At 44.5% G+C, this 18982-nt stretch overlaps 1 protein-coding gene and 1 long non-coding RNA gene across 3 annotated transcripts in view; one reads left to right on the forward strand and one right to left on the reverse strand.

The window, feature by feature from the left end:
* The window catches only part of LOC112580247, a 43123-nt gene extending 38919 nt beyond the window's left edge, over positions 1 to 4204 (forward strand). For both annotated transcript variants that reach the window (XR_003104554.3, XR_006546279.2), the window contains one exon: positions 3953 to 4204. This is a non-coding gene — a long non-coding RNA (uncharacterized LOC112580247). The remainder of the gene's footprint in view (positions 1 to 3952) is intronic.
* CDH11 (cadherin 11) overlaps positions 1 to 18982 on the reverse strand; it is a 156666-nt gene that overhangs the window by 82955 nt on the left and 54729 nt on the right. Inside the window, exon 2 of the mRNA XM_025268780.3 lies at positions 6988 to 7115. The gene's annotated coding sequence lies outside the window, so the exon portion shown is untranslated. The remainder of the gene's footprint in view (positions 1 to 6987; positions 7116 to 18982) is intronic.

Here is an 18982-nt window from a genome sequence, read left to right on the forward strand (position 1 = left end):
AGACTAAAATTCAGAGCCTCCTGAGAAGACGAACTCACTGGCCCCTCCACGGTTTTTCTGAAGCTTCCACACAGAGGTGTCTGCCAGGTGTCCAGTTGCAGCCTTCTAGATCCTCAGCAGACACAATTAGTTGGTGGCAGATTTTGTCCTGTTACCCTTCCTTCTCCACTCTCTCAAACTGCCTTGAGCTCTGAGTCCCCCACAGGGCGCAGGGTAATTTGGGTTAGTAGCCTCCAGAGGAAACAATGAGTCTCTGGCTTAGAAAGCATGTGGAGCTGGGAGGGATGTCAGGCAGTGGCCTGATTTTTGTCCTGAAACATTCTGGGAGCAGCTGAACCTTCCTAATGGACCCAACTGAAGGAAACAGGTAGACTTAGAAGGGGGTCGGGGAGCCCCATCACTGGCACATGATTCCATGAGAACAGGAAGTGCAGTGAGACACAGATGCATATATGGATTTAGCACAGGGCTTCCCAGATGGCTCAGTGGTAAAGAATCCACCCGCCAATGCAGGAGACGCAGGTTCAATCCCTGGGTCAGGAAGATCTCCTGAAGGAGGAAATGGCTACCCACTCCAGTATTCTTGCCTGGAAAATCCCATGGACAGAGGAGCCTGGCGGGCTATAGTCCATGGGGTCACAAAAGAGTCAGACATGACTGAGCAACTGAGCAACAACAAGCAGTCAGTAAATGTGTCTGATGTATGAGTGAATCAGTTACTGAATGGCCAGGAAGTCATTCCCTGGAGATTTCACCCAACCCCTCTCAGGTCCACCTGTTTTCTTCAGGCCAGATTCATCTATCACCCTATAGACAATGAGCACCCAGCCTGCACAGAGCATGCCTAGGTCTTGGCACAAAGCATGAAAGAATGTCACGGTGTCTTTCAAGAACTATTTGATGAGTGAATGAATGAATCCCTGAAAACAATCCCCCTGGGCCCAGAGCACTTGACTGCAAAACCATATATCACTCTGTCTTCTTGGATTACTTACCGTCTGTCACAGTATTCAAAGTCCCTCTCACATGGAGTACAAACTATTTCTTGCCATGAAATGCACAGAGGAAATGCACAGATAAACCTGAGCAGCTCAAGCACTTTGATCTTTAAAAGGAGGGAATCCTACACCAGCCTTTGAGACGCCGTGTTGACTCCAACAAGCAAAAAAGAAAAGTCACACTATCTAAATGACTGGCTGTCGGAAATGAAGTGATTAGATTTCAACGGGACTGTCTGCTCCCACCCTGGACCCCTGGGTCCTGAAGGCAAGCGTGCAGAGAGGCGATCACCTGGCTGAGACGCCAGCGCTCAGTGAGATGGGAACTGATCCTTTCCCAAAGATGAGCATCAGAGGGGCAGTCCATGGCCAAAAGAAGGGCCCTTCCTGCTGTATCCATCCTGAGGGTGCATTTGCTGTTTCTGGAATCTCAGGGAAAATGACACAGACAGGAATGTGTTCTTGGTTTCAAGTACATCTTGGTCATCTTACTAAATAAGTGCTGGGGGCAGATAGGAAGCTCACCGAAGTGTCTGGGTAACTGATGTCCAAGCTGTATCTCGGTCAGGCATTAAATTCATACAGTTGTTGCATGGAACATGAGTAATATGATTTCTTTAAAAAAATCAATGACTCTAGATGAAAAGTTTATAGGAATTAATTGTACTATCAATATTTTTGCAGTTTTTCTGTAGGTTTGAAATGTTTTAAAACTTCGAGAAAGTTTAAAATCAGAGAACAAGCAACAAAAACAAGGGGGACTATTTAAGGTTCTCTTTATTATTAAAATACAAAGTGCACATACTAGTGCTTACAGCTGGGTGCCGCCAGTGAGTCCAGATGCGCAGGAAGCAAGCACATGGGTGTGGTGGCTGCAGCTTCAAGACTGCTTGGAAACTCCGAGTGGTCACACAGAAAACCGAAACTAGAAGTTGCCTCCACAAACGGAGGGAGGGACTAGAAGATAGGGTTGAAGGATACTTAATTTTCTGTAGACTTTGTAATTGTCTTGTCTATTATATTTATATATATATATATATGTATCTTTGAGTGTATATATATTGGCATGTATATATATATATATATACAGTTGGGCTTCCCTGGTAGCTCAGTTGCTCAGTTGGTAAAGAATCCACCTGCAATGCAGGAAACCCCCAGGTTTGATTCCTGGGTCAGGACATCTGCTGGAGAAGGGATAAGCTACCCACTCCAGTATTTTGGCCTGGAATTCCATGGACTGTATAGCTCATGGGGTTGCAAAGAGTTGGACACGACTGAGCAACTTCCACTTTCACTATATATATAAACAAACCACCTAGTCAGGAAAATTTTGGCTCAAGAACCTCTGCGCTGTTCTCTTTGTTTAAAAAATCCTTCATGATTGTCTCCTGGTAAATTCTGACTTATGCTTCATATCTCAACCCACAAGTCACCTCTTCCCTGAAGCCTTTGCTGATTTCCTCTATCAGATTCCATCCCTCTGTGCTCCTACAAACCCATGGAGCTACCTCCAAAAAACTCTACACCTTGGTTATTGTCTGCTGGCCTGTCTCCATCAGAAGGGGTGCTCTTTAAAGACATGGCTTTGATACAACTGTTGTGTAGATACATATGCATCGGGTTCATTCATTGTAGCTGCACCTAGTCCATGGCCTAAAACAGGAATGCTTTCCAAGGGATGATTTATGAATGAACACATTTGGGATTCTTTTTTTGTCTCCCCATGGGTTATCTCTCACTCAGTACACACATTCAGCAGCACACCGCTGTATTAGCCAGAAGCACTTGGCCCACATGGAGATTTAGGACATGACCACCAAAAGAACTGTAATATAACCCCACCCTCCAACCTGGTTAAGATCAGAAAGCACGATACCAAAGAATCAGAAGACACACTGGGGGCACTACGGTACTGCACTGGGCGTGGAGGCCCCTACTCTACACAGAGTTCACTGTATGGCCCTCGACAAGTTCATTAACCTCTCCGAACCTCAGCATCCTCATCATACAAGAAGCAGCATGATGGCACATACCAAAGCATTGGTGATGTCACACAAGACAATGAACGTAAATCACGTATCCCAGTGTTTGCATATGGGCGTCTCATTAAATCAGGAGGGTCTCTGCATTGTGTTCATCAGTCCTAAAATAAAGCAAGATCAGAGAACCACAACTTCGGTGGAAGTTTGACCTTTCAGTACCGATTCTGGCAAAGGCAGGACATTTCCGCCGCCTGGCACACGGGAGCTTCCTTGCTCTTGGTCGATCACGTAGGTGACAGTCACACGGTACACACTGAAGATCCGCAAAGGAGTCAGCAAGTGAACTGACTGTCTGTTTATGATTCTCACGGCACCGGCTACAGACAGAAACTTGGCCTCTTTCTCCACAGTGGCCTATATCCCAAAATAGGAAGTGCCTTCACAGACAGACCCAGCAGGCAGAGGGGGTTAGGAGGCAGGCTGCCAACATTTCAAACTGTCAGGGACAGCGCAGAGCCTGGAGGATGCTCCAGCACAGGTGAGTTGCCCCCGCCCCAGGCAGCTTTTCAGGATTGATTTTTATGCAAATGAAAGAGAATCAGTGACCTGTGAGGAGCAGCCCCTGCTGAGTAATCAGTCGGGAGGGTCTCAGTGTGTGTACACTTTTCATGAGTCTAAGAGCAAATATTTTTCACTTTAAGACTTTCGATCTGTGCCCCACTGCCCTACTAAAAGCTCAGTGAGGTAGCGTGGCCGGGAAGCTCTGTCCTGTAGCTGCTTAGGTCACCCCTCCCCTGCTCTGGGAAGATGCCCGAGTCAGTCAGATGTCTCAAGAACAGAAGTTCAAGTGGATTTCCCTAGAAGTCAGCTGGAGAGCTGCTCCTGTAAGTCCAAACCACTTCACCACCATTTGTAAAACGTGTTTCTCTCTCTCTACGCAACCCCCAAATCCCTCTTTTCTCTTCCTATTAGGATTCTGGGTACTTTATACAGAGCTCCTTGACTGTAAGCTCCTGGAAGAAAGTGAAAGCTACTTTATCCCTGCCTGCGTCCCAGTACATCATAGGCACCTGTTTAAGAAATGCTGGCATCATGAACGGATTGAGGATCAAGATTCTGGGTCTTGAGCCAAAGTTGTTGTTAGTTTCATTTTGTTCTTCCAAAACCTTATAGTGTGATCATGAATAAACCCTTTCCTCTCTCTAGGCAAAAAAAAAAAAAAAATCCTCTGTCTAAAACAAGAAGATTGTTCTGAAAGATCAAAGGACTGTTAAGGACTGTTCCATCTGTACCGTGCTGTGTTTTTTTAAGGGTGCTGCAAACATCAGAATAGTTTACCTTCCTCCCCTTGGAATAAAAGCGATGCAGAACTCTTCGAAACAGGCTGTTCTTAATTTCAAAGTGGAAGGAAAAAACCTAAATAATTTCCTAGATGAGAAATTAAATTGAAGTACTTTCTATTTAACTTCTGACTCTGTTTCACTGATACCTCATTCTAATTGTCAATATTATCGAGAAAAATAGGAAATGTCAGTTGCATGTCCTATTGAAAAATTCGAAGGGCTGCTGAAATGAAGAGACCTATTTGGCGTGGCAGAAATGAGATGATCATCATTCACAGGCATTTCCACAGGAGGGATGTGTTTCTTCTGCTGAGCCAGGCTTCAGAGCAAAATATGCTAATGTGAGAGGAGCCAGCCACATAATTTCCGAATTATATTGGTACATTTGCAGGGAAGTATGGCCCTGCTTCCACTAAGAGTGTTTTCATTCAGTGGTTTATTCCCATGACAAATGTCGACCAGAACATGAGAGAAGGAGATGGGGGAGGGTTCCCCAAATTGAAATTTTGTCCCTCAAAAAAACCCACATTAAAACATGAGTGAAAAACATCTGGAAAATCACCACATATTTACATGTCCCAGTCATGTAAATGGGCTGACCATCTAAGTAAAAATAGCTTGTGTGGGCTGCAAAAAAAGTCTTCAGCCTACCATAAAGGACATGTCTTTTGTCCATAATGGACCAGATTCACTCATGGGGAAAACAAAAGAGAGGAGTGCTCAAAGATAAAAGCTCTGGCTAAAGTCAAACTTTCAAAGATAAAAAACGTACGGCAATATGACTACAGGCAACTTATCTTTTCTAAAATTCAGTTTTCTCATTTATAAAATCTTTGCCTATTAATAGTGCCTATCACAGTAGGTTTTTGCAAAGATTAAGGGAAGTGATACCTTTAAAGACCTTATGTTCCTGACATAGCATAAGCACTCAATACCTGTTAGCTGCCAGTGCTGTGACGTTTCTCTCTGTGGTAACATCAGGCCCCCTTTCTTATCTTAAGGTCTCTATTCATATGTTTAGTAAATATTTATTGAGAACCTACTTGGGGCCAGAATAGTGCTTACAACCAGGAGCCCAGTGGTCCCAAAATAAAGCCAATCCTCAAGAACCTCCAGGTCTAGCTAGGAAGACAGACTCCTAAACAGTGGGAATCACAGGAAATGGTATAATCTTGATGACTAAAGCCCAGGAGACACCCATAGCTCAGTCTTCAGCAATCAGAAAGAAATCCTTAGAGGCAGTGAGGTCCAAGTGAAGGTATAAAATGAGTAAAAGGTAGCTTGTGAGGAAAGGGAGATCACTGGGCTCTGTGAAATAAAGGTTGTGCCTTACAGTAGACCTAGAGTGGATGAGTACAGTGAAGGCTAGGTGTGCAGAGACAACAGCTGAGTGGGGGTCTAAACAGCACAACAGTGGGCCCATTACTAGAGGGTCCTGAAAGCTTGAGAAGGAATTCAGATGCCTCAAAGGCAAAGGATTAGTAGCAAAGTAACATACTATCTGGACTTAGGGACACCGTTCAGGATATGTATGAAAGATGGATCATGCTGGAGTTGACAGAGGGAAAAGTAACCCTGGAGGCATAAAGATCTGTGAGGTGGTAACTGCAGCAAAATCTTGGAGAAAGGGATTCTGGCTTGCATGTGATGGTGGCAGTGTGGGTAGAGAGAATAAAGTGTTTCAGAGATAATCAGAGAGCAAACCAATCGGAATCAATTACTCCTGGAGATAAGAGGCTAGGAGGTATATAGGATGCATCATGTTTCAGATTCAGTGAGTTTTGATGCTGGCTCTGAAATGTGGCACACAGGGCAAGATAAAGGCTTACGGGGAAAGGTCATGACTTGCATTTGGCCTCTGCATCTAGGTCACTTGGTGGACACTCACGGCGAGATGAGCCACTGACACACGCAAGGGTGAGTTCTAAGATGGTACCGTGTGGCAGGTCATGCTGCTAGAATTAATTCTTAAAGTTTCATCTGAATATTTCAGCATCCTATAAAAATAGCTTCAGTTACTAGTGACCCGATAAAGGAGGTAAATGTATTCATAGAATCCTAAAACTTATGGACCATTAGTTACTCTGGACTCAACCACCTTCGTGGCCCAGAGAAGAGTTTGTTAACCCAGGGGCATACAGACAGTGAACGATAGAGCCAGGTTTGGAGCTGAAGTCAGTCTCCCAGCTTAGGATCTAGTGCTCTGTCTTTTGAGAGCTAAAAGATTCAGCCTCCTAGCAATCTCTTTTCCTTGCGGGATGTAAGCCACATTGTACATATTTAAAGAATTCTTTTCAAAAGAAGAAAAGGGGATAAAAAACAACATGGTAGTCATGTTAGTCTCTCCAGCCAAGTTTTTGCTATGGAATTATATAACCCCTTTAGTTCCTTCTATGTCCTATGAACCTTCTATGGTCCAAAAAGAAAAACACCCAAAACAAAAAACTATCATCATCTTTGTACAGGCACATAAATAGGTGCCCCCTAAAGATAACCCAATAATAACAGGAATAATCACATTCCTCAAAGCCCAGGATAACTGCTCTGTCAAATTCTACTTGGGATCTGTGAGGGCAGGCACATTTGTGGGATGGGCCTGGAAACCATCATTTCTGTCCCCGCAAATAAAGTAATGATACACTCAGTAACGCTGGTCCATCTTACCTTCTTCACCCATTGGATACTTGCTGCCAGTTTCTGTAACACAAAACTCCACCCATCTGATTGGTCATTCAACAAATGGCAACCGGAAGGATCGTCAGGAGACCTCTGAGCCGAATACGCAGCGATTTCTGCAAAAAGTGAAAGGATCATTAGTAACCTGGAGGTGACATGAATCAACAGAATGATACTCTCCTAAACGCTGGGGGTACACAGTTGCACAGGACACACTTTTCTCTTTGACAATAAGGGTCCATGTATACAGTGAGAGATGTAAATAAATGATCACAATGGTGTGCAAAGTGGGAAAAACTTGTCATGAGGTCCCACAGGATGGTTTGATGAATGTTATGCATTCGGTTCTTTGATAACAAAGATAAAAGCAGTCATGTATCCAACGTCGTGCACTATGCTACATACTTTACACGTATTTGCTCTAGCACTAACGACAGACCTGTGGGGGAGATAGGAAATCGTAGAGTCAGTTGCTGATAGAATCCACATTTTACTGGCCTCCAAAGCCAGTTTCCTCCCTTCTAAAGAGAGAAGCACCATCCTGGTGCTGTCGAATCCTGGTGGAGTGACAGACTCAAGGGCAGAGAGCGACAGCGGTGGCAGTCGTGATAGGAGATGTCATCCCCACGCTGGCAGAGCAGAGCACTGGGCTGACAGAGCTGCAATTCTTTATCAGGACTACATTCCTCTGTTCCCCCTCCTGCGCCACATCACATTCTGGAGTTGCTGTGTGTGGGGGCTGTGTTCTGCCTGGATGCTGGTCTGATTCATCTTCATATCTCCCGAAGTGTCTACCACTTTTCCTAGCCCAGAGCAGCTGTTCAATGTATATTTGCTGAATGAATGAAGAGAGGAATATGGAGTGTCTGAACAGCTGCCGTCTTCAAAAAATCAAGGCACTGAACCAAGGAAGGTGCCGCTGGCATAACTTCCCAAACACGACAGCAGAAAGGAGTTCTTGAATGTCCTTCCTCTCTAGAACATCTACTTTCGAGGATCAACCCGGGCTGCACTAAGGGCTTAAACAGCGTCTTACTTTGACTTTGTGTTGTGTCTGACTGTTTTGCAACCCCATAAACTGCAGACCGCCAGGCTCCTCTTCCCATGGGGATTCTCCAGGCAAGAATACTGGAGTGGGTTGCCATGCCCTTCTCTGGGGGATCTTCCCGACCCAGGGATCGAATACAGGGTCTCCGGCATTGCAGGTGGTTTCTTTACCATCTGAGCCATCAGGGACGCCCACTTTGACTCTATTATCCTTCATTCTCCCAGACCCACTTTTCCTTGTTTCATCTTGGCTCTACCTATCAACTCTTCACATACAATGCCTTCTCCAAAACAACAGGGACAACAGCAACATGGGAAAACCCATCTGCACAGGGCTGAGGATGGACTGTACATCTACTGAAATCTGTTCACGGCACCTTAATTTGGTGACTGTAGCAAGAACAGTAGAACTGTCCTGTGCATGCATGCTCAGTCCGTCAGACTCTGCAACCCCATGGACTGTAGCCCGCCAGGTTCTTCTGTTCAAGGGCTTGTCCAGGCAAGAATACTAGAGTGGGTTGCCATGCCCTCCTCCAGGGCATGTTCCCAACCCAGGGATAGAACCTGTATCTCCTTTGGCTCCTACCATGTGTGCTATTTCCAGGATGTCAATGATGGAGCAGGGCTGGGGTCATTCCCAGATGTACCTGGAGTCATGGAGAAAAAGCCACAGGGGAAGGTACCAGTTCATAACCCCAGAGGAAGGACTCAACTCGCAACCATGTCATAGCCACTCTCCAACAGCCCTCCCTGGATGAATCACATGCCCAGAGAACCATACCCTTCTGTGATCCCCTCCCATGTGACTCTAAATTGCCCTGGGGTAACCAATGAAATATCAATAACCTCAGATATGCAGATGACACCACACTTAGGGCAGGAAGCAAAGAACTAAAGAGTCTCTTGATGAAAGTGAAAGAGAAGAGTGAAAAAGTTGGCTTAAAACTCAACATTCATAAAACTAAGATCATGGCATCTGGTCCCATCACTTCATGGCAAATAGATGGGGAAACAGTGACAGACTTTATTTTTTTGGTCTCCAAAATCACTACAGATGGTGACTGCAACCATGAAATTAAAAGACACTTGCTCCTTGGAAGAAAAGTTATGACCAACCTAGACAGCATATTAAAAAGCAGAGACATTACTTTGCCAACAAAAGTCCATCTAATCAAAGCTATGGTTTTTCCAGTAGTCATGTATGGATGTGAGAGTTGGACTATAAAGAAAGCTGAGCACCAAAAAATTGATGCTTTTGAACTGTGGTGTTGGAGAAGATTCTTGAGAGTCCCTTGGACAGCAAGTAGTTCCAACCAGTCCATCCTAAAGGAAGTCAGTCCTGAATATTCATTGGAGGGATGATGCTGAAGCTGAAACTCCAATACTCTGGCCACCTGATAGGAAGAACTGACTCATTTGAAAAGACCCTGATGCTGGGAAAGATTGAAGGCAGGAGGAGAAGGGGTTGGACAGAGGATGAGATGGTTGGATGGCATCACTGACTCAATGGACACGAGTTTGAGTAAGCTCTGGGAGTTGGTGATGGCCAGAGAGGCCTGGCGTGCTGCAGTCCATGGGGTTGCAAAGAGTTGAACATGACTGAACTGAACCGAGCCAATGAAACATAGCAAAAGAGATACTATTAATATATGATTTCAGAAACTGAGTCCTAAAAACCTGGTAACCTGTCTTGTGTTCTTAGAAAGGTTGCTCTGGGAGGAGTCAGCTGCCATGTCTGGAGTCTGAATGCTCTAGATCCCCATGCTGATAGGAAGTTCCAGCTAGCCATGTGGAGAAGCTGCACAGATAGCAAAAGAAATGCCCAGCCATCCCCAGCTGCTGTGAGCATCTAAGCTGAAGAGTCAAGTGGTGAGTGAAGATGCCGTCTTAGACATCCAACCCACCTGGACCTTCACGTGACTCCAGCCATCTGACTTTACACCTTGAGACCCCAAGCAACAACTGCCCAGTTGAGTTCACTCAGTTGTAAAAGGTAAGGATAGACAATTGTTATAAGACACTAAATTTGGGGATGGTATGTTACTCAGAAAGGGATAAATAGAACACCATGAACAGGGATGGAACAGGCATTTGGTGCAGTCCTTACCAATGTATTCTCTTTAAATGCGTATATCCACTCTGGGTAGCGTGAACCCATCAGGGTTCATCTTACCCCAACCCCTAAAAAGATCAAACTTTTGCCCTGGGCATCTAGCCCATAACACCCACGGTGGGATCAGAATCCAGCAGCACTGACTTCAGAGCCTGCATTCCCTCTGTTTTTCTTCTGCTGTCTCCAATCAGTTCATGACGTGTCTGTATCCGTGGCCAGTGTGTTTTTAAAACTTTAGTTGTCAAATCTACAAAAACGAATTGAACTCCCACTTTGCCTTGCATTCTCTACTTAGTGTCAGTCGCTCAGTCGTGTCCGACTCTTTGTGACCCCATGGACTGTAGCCCACCAGGCTCCACTGTCCATGAGATTCTGCAGGCAAGAATACAGGAGTGGGTTGCCATTTCTGTCTCCAGGGGTTCTTCCCTGTAAAATATCTCTTATAAAACTCCTCTCACCCAAAGCCTGCACTGATCATTAAGAGCTTTGGAAGGAAAGCAAAAATAAACAGGTAAGTTGTCTATGAATTCTGATTACTGCAAACTTTTGAGAAAGAGGGGATTTAGGTTCTATGGACAATGTTGGTATATATGATTACACTGTGTTTCTTAGAGAAAAAAATGAACAGAAAAAAATCTAAGTTGTTTTTGTACTTTTTCAGAGTTGATGGGGGAAAAAAAAGAGTTTACTGGGTCTGAGAGAGCTGGGCAGTGTACAACAGATGTTCTTTTTCTGCAGTGCTGGTGTTCCGGGTTGGAACGTTCATTTCCCTGCCTGCCCCCCACATCTAATGACTCTCCAAGACCCGGAATCATGTGTTCCCTTCTGTGACAGGGAAATACAACCCGGCGCTGCAGCACCCACTCCTACCTACTCTCAGGGCACCGTCCTTTAGTCCCCCAAGCCCTGTGTACCATCATGGGCCCTCTTCACCTACTGCCCTGCCCTCTACCAGCCCCTCCCATTGCCGTGCTTGGCCACCCACACTACTGAGCCTCTTAGAATCAGACTCTCCACGCCATCTACTAGTTAAGAGAGATTGAGAAACAGGAAAAAGAAATCCACGAAGCCAAGGGTGTAAACTGGGATGGAGAACATACTTGGCAAGGGTATCAAAATTGAGGAGGAAACTCAGCGGCAGAGGCAGATTTCCTTTGCAGCACTCTGACCGTATGGAAGGCTTGGTACACACAGGGCCACGTCCTCCCCTCTGACCCCTGAGTCAAACTGCCATCCCTCTCTTAAGGTTTCTGCTCCAGATCAAATGTCCAGTTCCTAGCTCTCCATGTGTGGGTCTTCTTCTAGAATGTGGGCTCAGCCAGGCCAGGTGTATTCCTGGATCATTGTCAACAGCACCCCACCACCACCAACATATAGTGCTGTGGGGGAGGGTAAGCGCTGAAAGTATACGTGAGTTAGATTAAAACAGTCTCCACCCCACGTACTCCATCAACGCCTGCTTCAGGATCCTCAAATCACTTACTGTGTGTAAGTATGCCACAGCAGTGATGGGTGTAAAAGGGAAAGAACTGCCACTGAGTAGGGGAGGGTTGCCCACGGAGAGAGTGACAGCTCCCTTTTACAGGTGAAAAGACTGAGGCTGAGTGGTAAACACCCAAACGTATAATGCAATGAAGCAACAGATCAAATCGCTAAAAAAAAAATCCACTCCATTCCCGCCAGCTTTAAGAATCCATGACAAGACCTACTTGCCAGGGAAAATCATGCCTGTTCCTCTGAAAAGTGATCACTCATTTTTACTTTTTGGTCTAACGACACAACAGTGAATCTAAGATATTTTGGTAGGGAACTGAGTAACACGAACTATGATTAAATATATTATTATTGAATAAATAAAATACCAGCTTTTTGAAGCTTTTATTGGGCAAAGAATTCAAGCAAAGGCCATATCCTTTCCTGTTGGTCTAGGAACACCAAGCTGTGCTGCTGATGCTGCTGTGTGTTCTTGCTCTTCAGGAGAAGGGGCAGAGGAAGCTGAGACTGGGTGTCTGTAGATGGGGGCTACTTCCTTGTACAGGGGTCACATGTTCCTGACATTGTAGAAGGGATGAATAAACCAAAACAATACTCAGCACTGGGTGTTTTTCTTTTCTGTTATCACCCAAGTTCCAAAGCCACATGATGAAGCGTATTTTGTAAGATAGACAAGTTTGCAGATTATGATTTTTAAAAAAATGAGGGAAGAAGTAAGTTATTAAATGTGAGGGGACAGGACTTAAAATCCAGGCTTTGCCTCTTCCAAGCTAATTTGACTTTGGCAAGAACTCTTTGAGCCTCAGTGTCTTCATTATAAAATGGAAATATCAATAACTTTTGTGGGATTTTTGATTATCATAAAGAATAGTGAGAATAAATACCTCACTTAGAATAGACACTTGATAATTAGTAGCTGCAAATACAAATACACATAGGTTATGCTTTTTCAATTGTGTATGATTAAATCGCTTTACCTTTCATTGTATATTTGCTATTTACAGAGCTCAGTGGTAGGTGGATAACGTTCATGTATTTGTTGTTGTTCAGTTGCTAAATCATGTCTGATTCTTTGCAACCCCACGGACTGTAGCATACCAGTCTTCCCTGTCCTTCACTCTCTCCTGGAGTATGCCCAAACGTATGCCCATTGAGTCAGTGATGCCATCCAACCATCTCATTCTCTGCTGCCCCCTTCTCCTCCTGCCCTCAAACTTTGCTAGCATCAGGGTTTTTCCCCACTGTGTCTGTTCTTCGAATCAGGTGGCCAATGTCTTGGAGCTGTGGCTTAAGCATCAGTCCTTCCAATGAATATTCAGGGTTGATTTCCTTTAGGATTGACTGGTTTGATCTCCTTGCTGTCCAAGGGACTCTAAAGAGTCTTCTCTAGCACCATAATTCAAACACATCACTTCCTCGGCACTCAGCCTTCTTTATGGTCCAACTGTCACATCTGTATGGGACTATATTTGCATACGTTAATACATACTCATGGAATATATAATTACTATTCATCCATAAGCATTTTCCACCCCATTCCTTTTCAGATGAGGAAACTGAATTCTCAGAGAAGTTCAGGGACCCCTCAGAGTTCAAAGGCTCAGCTGAGACCTCTGCTTCCATAAGACGTTAAAGGCTGCCAGCTGCCCACAGCTCAGGGCTCCCTGCAAACTCGCCATGGCCAGCTACTTGCTGCTTGTGCGGGATGATGCCCAATGTCTGGCTGTAATTACAAGGAAACATCCATAAAGAGTTCCTGGGCTCCAAATGGATTTGACACAGTGGCCCTTTAAATCAAACTCATAACACGATTATCTTGATTTCTCTTTGGTAGTTTTTCTAAGTAAGCCATGCCTTTAGAGGCACCTAATACAAAGTGACAACCTTTGCCGTTTTCCAAAGCACCGATGGACTGGCGTAGAGAGGGCCCATTGTCACCATGGTAATTACCGCACAATACCTGACGGCCAATGCACAGTCAGGAGGCGCAGGCAGCAGCTGAATCCGGCATTGTCCGGGCCCGATAAAAAGATGAGAAGCCCTGAAAAGCCGGGGAGCAGGATCTCACAGCTCTTTCGCTGGGCCCTGAAAGGCCCATTGTGCTGTCACCATAAATTCTGGGTTCCCCGGGCACTTGACAACTGAAGCCACGGACAATAGAATTCTTGTGTCCAACAAAACACTCCTTGTCCAGTGTCAGTCTTATCAGCCGCATTTACAAATGTCTTTCGTTGTACCCAAATAATTCCCTATTAGAAGGGCTATTGGGAGCAGAACTAAATAAATATTCACAGCCTTTGTAATATCTTTGGGAAATGAATAAACAAACAGTCTCCTAGCATATGAGCAAACCTCCTGCTACTCTACATTTTATCCCTATTTCTTGCCCAAATGATGGAGTTTCTCTTTCTACCCTTTACCATATTAACAAGTGCAATAGAGGATCCTCCAGTTTTACTTGTACCCACTACATAGCCCCAATATATATAGCCTTGGTGCCTCTACATGCATTTTTCCTTTAATTAATCTTCCCGACAGCACTGGGCAGGGCTTATTTTATTCTGTTCCTACCTCCTAAAAGAGAAAGGAATCAAACCTCAGAGAAGTTAAATAACTTGCCCAAGATAACAAAGCTAATTAGCAGTAGAATAAGAATTCAAATCCACACTTCCCATGCTCTCAAGGATCTGCCTTCCCACTTCGCCATGACTTCTCTACTGAATAAAAAAGGAATACAATGTCAGAGAAAGAGGAAAAGCTAAACACATCCACTATAAAAGTCACATACATACATGAGTCTATTGTTATAGAACCTGGGAGCACTTAGAAAGAAAATGAAAAGCCTTTCTCCAAGAGAATATATACATATATATTTTGCCCTAAAATAGCAGCAATTTTACTTTTTAAGTTTTGGGGGGCCATGGTGAAGAGGAGATGGAACGCAAATAAAAATAAATATAATCTAGCTTCAGTACTCTTGCCTGGAAAATCCCATGGACGGAGGAGCCTGGTGGTCTGCAGTCCATGAGGTCCTTAGGAGTCGGACACGACTGAGCGACCTCCCTTTCACTTTTCACTTTAATGCATTGGAGAAGGAAATGGTAACCCACTCTAGTGTTTTTGCGTGGAGAATCCCAGGGACGGGGGAGCCTGGTGGGCTGCCCTCTATGGGGTCGCACAGAGTCGGACACGACTGAAGCGACTTAGCAGCAGCAGCAGCAGCCTCAGGAGAATCTTGGGGATGTCCATCAGATCAACTGGAAAAGTTGTAGAAAGCATTGCTGGGGTAAACAAAGCAAGCCGGGCACACGTGATCACACCTGTCTCAGAACAATATTTGCTCCTTCTTCTGAAGTTTATTTAGCTTGTCTCCTTGTCGTGAATGAACAAATATCTCAACATTTGACAGTAATGCACATGACAAAACAGAAACCTCCTTGGACAGCAATCTTAATATTTTATTTTTGGTTGCACTGGGTCTTCGTTGCTGCTTGGAGGGCTTTCTCTAGTTGTGGCAAGCAGCAGCTGCTCTCTAGCTGTGGTTCATAGGCTTCTCCTTGTGGTAGCTTCTCTTGTGCAGTGCAGGCTCTAGGGTGAGTGTGCTTCATTAACTGTGGTTCCCAGGCTCTAAGCACGGCCTCAGGAGTTGTGGTGCACGAGTTTACTTGCCTTAAGGCATGGGGATCATCCCAAACCAGGGATGGAACCCGTGTCCCCTGCATTGGGGTGGGTTCTTAACCACTGAACCACTAGGGAAGCCTGAACAGCAATCTTTACGTAATGATTTTGAGAATATTTAAACTGTAAATGGTTCCCTACCAGGTGAAGAAACATCCACACTGCTCAACACAGCTGACACAATTCTCCCTGGCCTGTCCCAGCTTCACCTCCTGCCCAGGTAAGGCCTGCTGTTCCTGGCAGGCTATGCACCTCCATTCCTCCCCGCAAATACTGTTCCCTCAGCTGAATTCCCCTCCCATTCATTGCTGGTATAACTGTGGTGGGACTTTCCCTGCTCCCTGTTGTGGACTTGGGCGTCCAGATTCCCTCAGTATACCCTATTACGTCTTGATTTCTCCCACAGGTAGAGTTCTTTGTTATTATGCTGTCTGCCCCTTCCAACATTGCATCCAAGAAAGCTTTGAGATCCTAGAAGACAGAAATCAAGTCTTACACTCATTTTCTGTCTGTCCTGGGTCAGCCTGCTAACCCTCTAAAGGGCTTGGCCTACGGGAGAAATGCAGAAAATGTAGAGGTGAAATAGAGAACCACCATAAAAGTGTTTAGTTTTTAAATTTTAGACCACTGAAAACCTATTGCTTTTTTACCTACTTGATGGTAAAATTCATAATCTTTTAAGGACTATAACAAGACACTCCCTTGGCCCAAATTACTCAGCCTTGATAACAGCTATGTGGAGCTGTTCAGTTTGTTTTCTAAAATAGTTAAGATCAGTAAAATGGACTATCATTTTGTAAGCAATTGGCTATTAACAACACTGGGTAACCAATAGGTACTTCCCTAGTGACTGACAGTAAATCCATGTGTTTGTACAAGTACTGAGTTTGAAAAAGTGTGATCAATACTTCCCAAATACTTCCGATGGCAAGTGAAGCACTTAATCATCTCTGAGGACTCGAGGGTATGGTTACAGTCACGTACACATGATGCTAACTCTTTCAGCTCTCCCATAGCCCCTGGAGCTGGGTGGCACACACACACCGTAATCCAAACAGCTAAGATGACTTCTAACATTTACTGAGAGTTCACAAAGTGCCAGGCCCTGGGCTATCATGTAGAATTTAATCCCATAACTGTCCTATACATCAGGTGCTATTTTATTTCATAACCAGGAATCGAGGCACAGAAAGGCTGAATAAAGTTGCCCCTTATTCAAAAAGTCACTAAACAACAAAGCCATGATTGGGACACAAGCAGTTTGAACCTATGGCAATCCATCCAACCACGACATTCAACCATTTTCTTCAGACATAAATTAGGGCACTGATTTAGGGAAATAATGCAGTGATTGAAAAAAAAATAAAAAGATCAAGGACTACTACCTCACCTTACTAGGCTACTAAAGTATCCAGAGAGAGAGAGAGAGAACAGACATTGATGAAGCACCGCCCCCCAAATGAAATGATGAACAGCAAAGACCTCTGACCATGACCCGAGGCCTGAAACAGTAGTTTCATGAAATCTGAGCAGCCTCCATACAGCCAAGAAAGCCACTTATTTGCAAATGTCTTGGTCTTTACACATACACACATACATGGCCATACACACTCTCTGAGAGTTTTTGCTATGTGCACTTCTCACTTTCCTGCATTGGAGAAGGCAATGGCAACCCACTCCAGTGTTCTTGCCTGGAGAATCCCAGGGACGGAGGAGCCTGGTGGGCTGCCGTCTATGGGGTCGCACAGAGTCGGACGCGACTGAAGCAACTTAGCAGCAGCATCAGCAGAAACAGTCACAGTCTCAGACTTCTCTTAGGAAAAAGAGCAAACTGCACTGGCCATAGCACTATGGCTGATAATATGATGTAGTAGGAGAGGGTTCTCTCTTGAGCTCATTTGTTTCTTTCTTCAGAAAGAAACAAAACAAGGCTTCTCAAAAGTAAATAGGACTGTCCTTCTGCAACGTAAAATTAAGAAAAAGAAAATCCCATTTTGTTATTCATCTCCTTAGACACTTATTCTGAAGATACAAGCTGTAAAAATTCAAAGTGTTGACAAGCTCCACAAGGTCAGGAATCATTAATGTTTTCTTCTTTATTGTAAATCAGGTGGACAGAGGCATAAACTAATGCTCCCAAATAATTTCTGAACAAATGATCAAAAATAAATAAAGAAGTAAGTCCCTAACACCGAAGTCCCACCTGTGCACAGGTGCAAAGAAGGCCTACTGTGGGTGGTCACTTGCAGTTTTTCTTTAGGAATAAATATGAATTTGGCCACAGAGAGGCTATGTGAGACAGCAAGCTAGTCTAGTGGGCACTCTGCATCCTTATTACACCTCACTAAGTATGCTGGATTCATTCAGGGTCGGCAGGGGAAGTGGGCCATTAAAAGGTTTCAGCTATACTTTGCTGCACTTTATTGGTAGAATAATATTCTCCACTGTGTGCATCAATTTTGAGATTCTTAAAGAATGGCATGCCAATATCAAGAATCTAATATCCTCATAAGAAGCATTTTCTAGGCTGCTCCCCCTGGACTTCCCTCCCAGGCAGAAGTACACACACACACACACACACACACACACACACACACCATCGTCTATTTCTTTCTTTTCATCTTTAAAAAGAAATTCTTCAAATAAAAAGTGAAGTCCACTTTTACCAATTTCAATGATAAGAACTGAAACTGAAGATAAAATGGCATTGATCACAGTTACGTAGAGTTGGGTCATCTTATTAGACTGAACTTGGATCATTAATGTGGAAGTGACAGGCAAATGGCCTTTCTGTACTCAAATCAGAGGCTCTGTGAGGTCTTCCACTGTGCTGGGTTCGTGCTAAGTCACTTCCTTTGTGTCTGAGTCTTTGTGATCCCATGGAACATAATCTGTCAGGCTCCTCTGTCCACTGGATTCTGCAAGCAAGAATACTGGAGTAGATAGCCATGCCCTCCCCCAGGGGATCTTTCCAGCCCAGGGATGAAACCCAAATCTCTTGTGTCTCCTGCATGGGCAGGCTAGTTCTTTATCACTATCGCCACCTGGGAAGCCCCTTCCACCGTAATGTTCACTTGCTGAATCACTATCTTAAGGTTTTAGCCGAGAAAATAAGGCTGAATTTTGAAACAGGGTTTCTTTATGCTTTTCAGGCTTTGATATCTTCAGTTATCTGATACTGTAAGTGTGTGAGTTACACACACACACACTATGAACATGCTGATTTCTTACTTCTTAAAATATTTAAACCACATTCCATATCCAGCAACTTATACATTTTGACCCGGGGCACTGGACTGGGCTTGATGGTCAATAAGGTTCTTTCTTGTTCTGAGTCTACAAAATTCTGCAATTGAAGCAATCAGTTCCCCAGCTAAAAGCAGCCCAGCTCCTTCCAACAGAGTTCTGACCACAGTTGGGAAAATACTGAGCTAGAAGATCTCTAGGCTCTTTCCCTCCCTGAAAGTCACTCTGAGTCTGTGATTTCATGGGGCAAACCTGATACCAGGATGAAGCCATCTTTAAGAGGACACTGCATATGCAGGAGACCGTGAGGGCAAACAAAGTCTTCCTTTAGCTCTCGGGGAGACATGTAAACACAGCCAGATTTCACAGCCCCTGACAAGATGGTCTGGTTACCTCAGGGAGAGC

This window comes from Bubalus bubalis, chromosome 18, assembly GCF_019923935.1.
Source record: "Bubalus bubalis isolate 160015118507 breed Murrah chromosome 18, NDDB_SH_1, whole genome shotgun sequence".
NCBI classification, from domain to species: domain Eukaryota; kingdom Metazoa; phylum Chordata; class Mammalia; order Artiodactyla; family Bovidae; genus Bubalus; species Bubalus bubalis.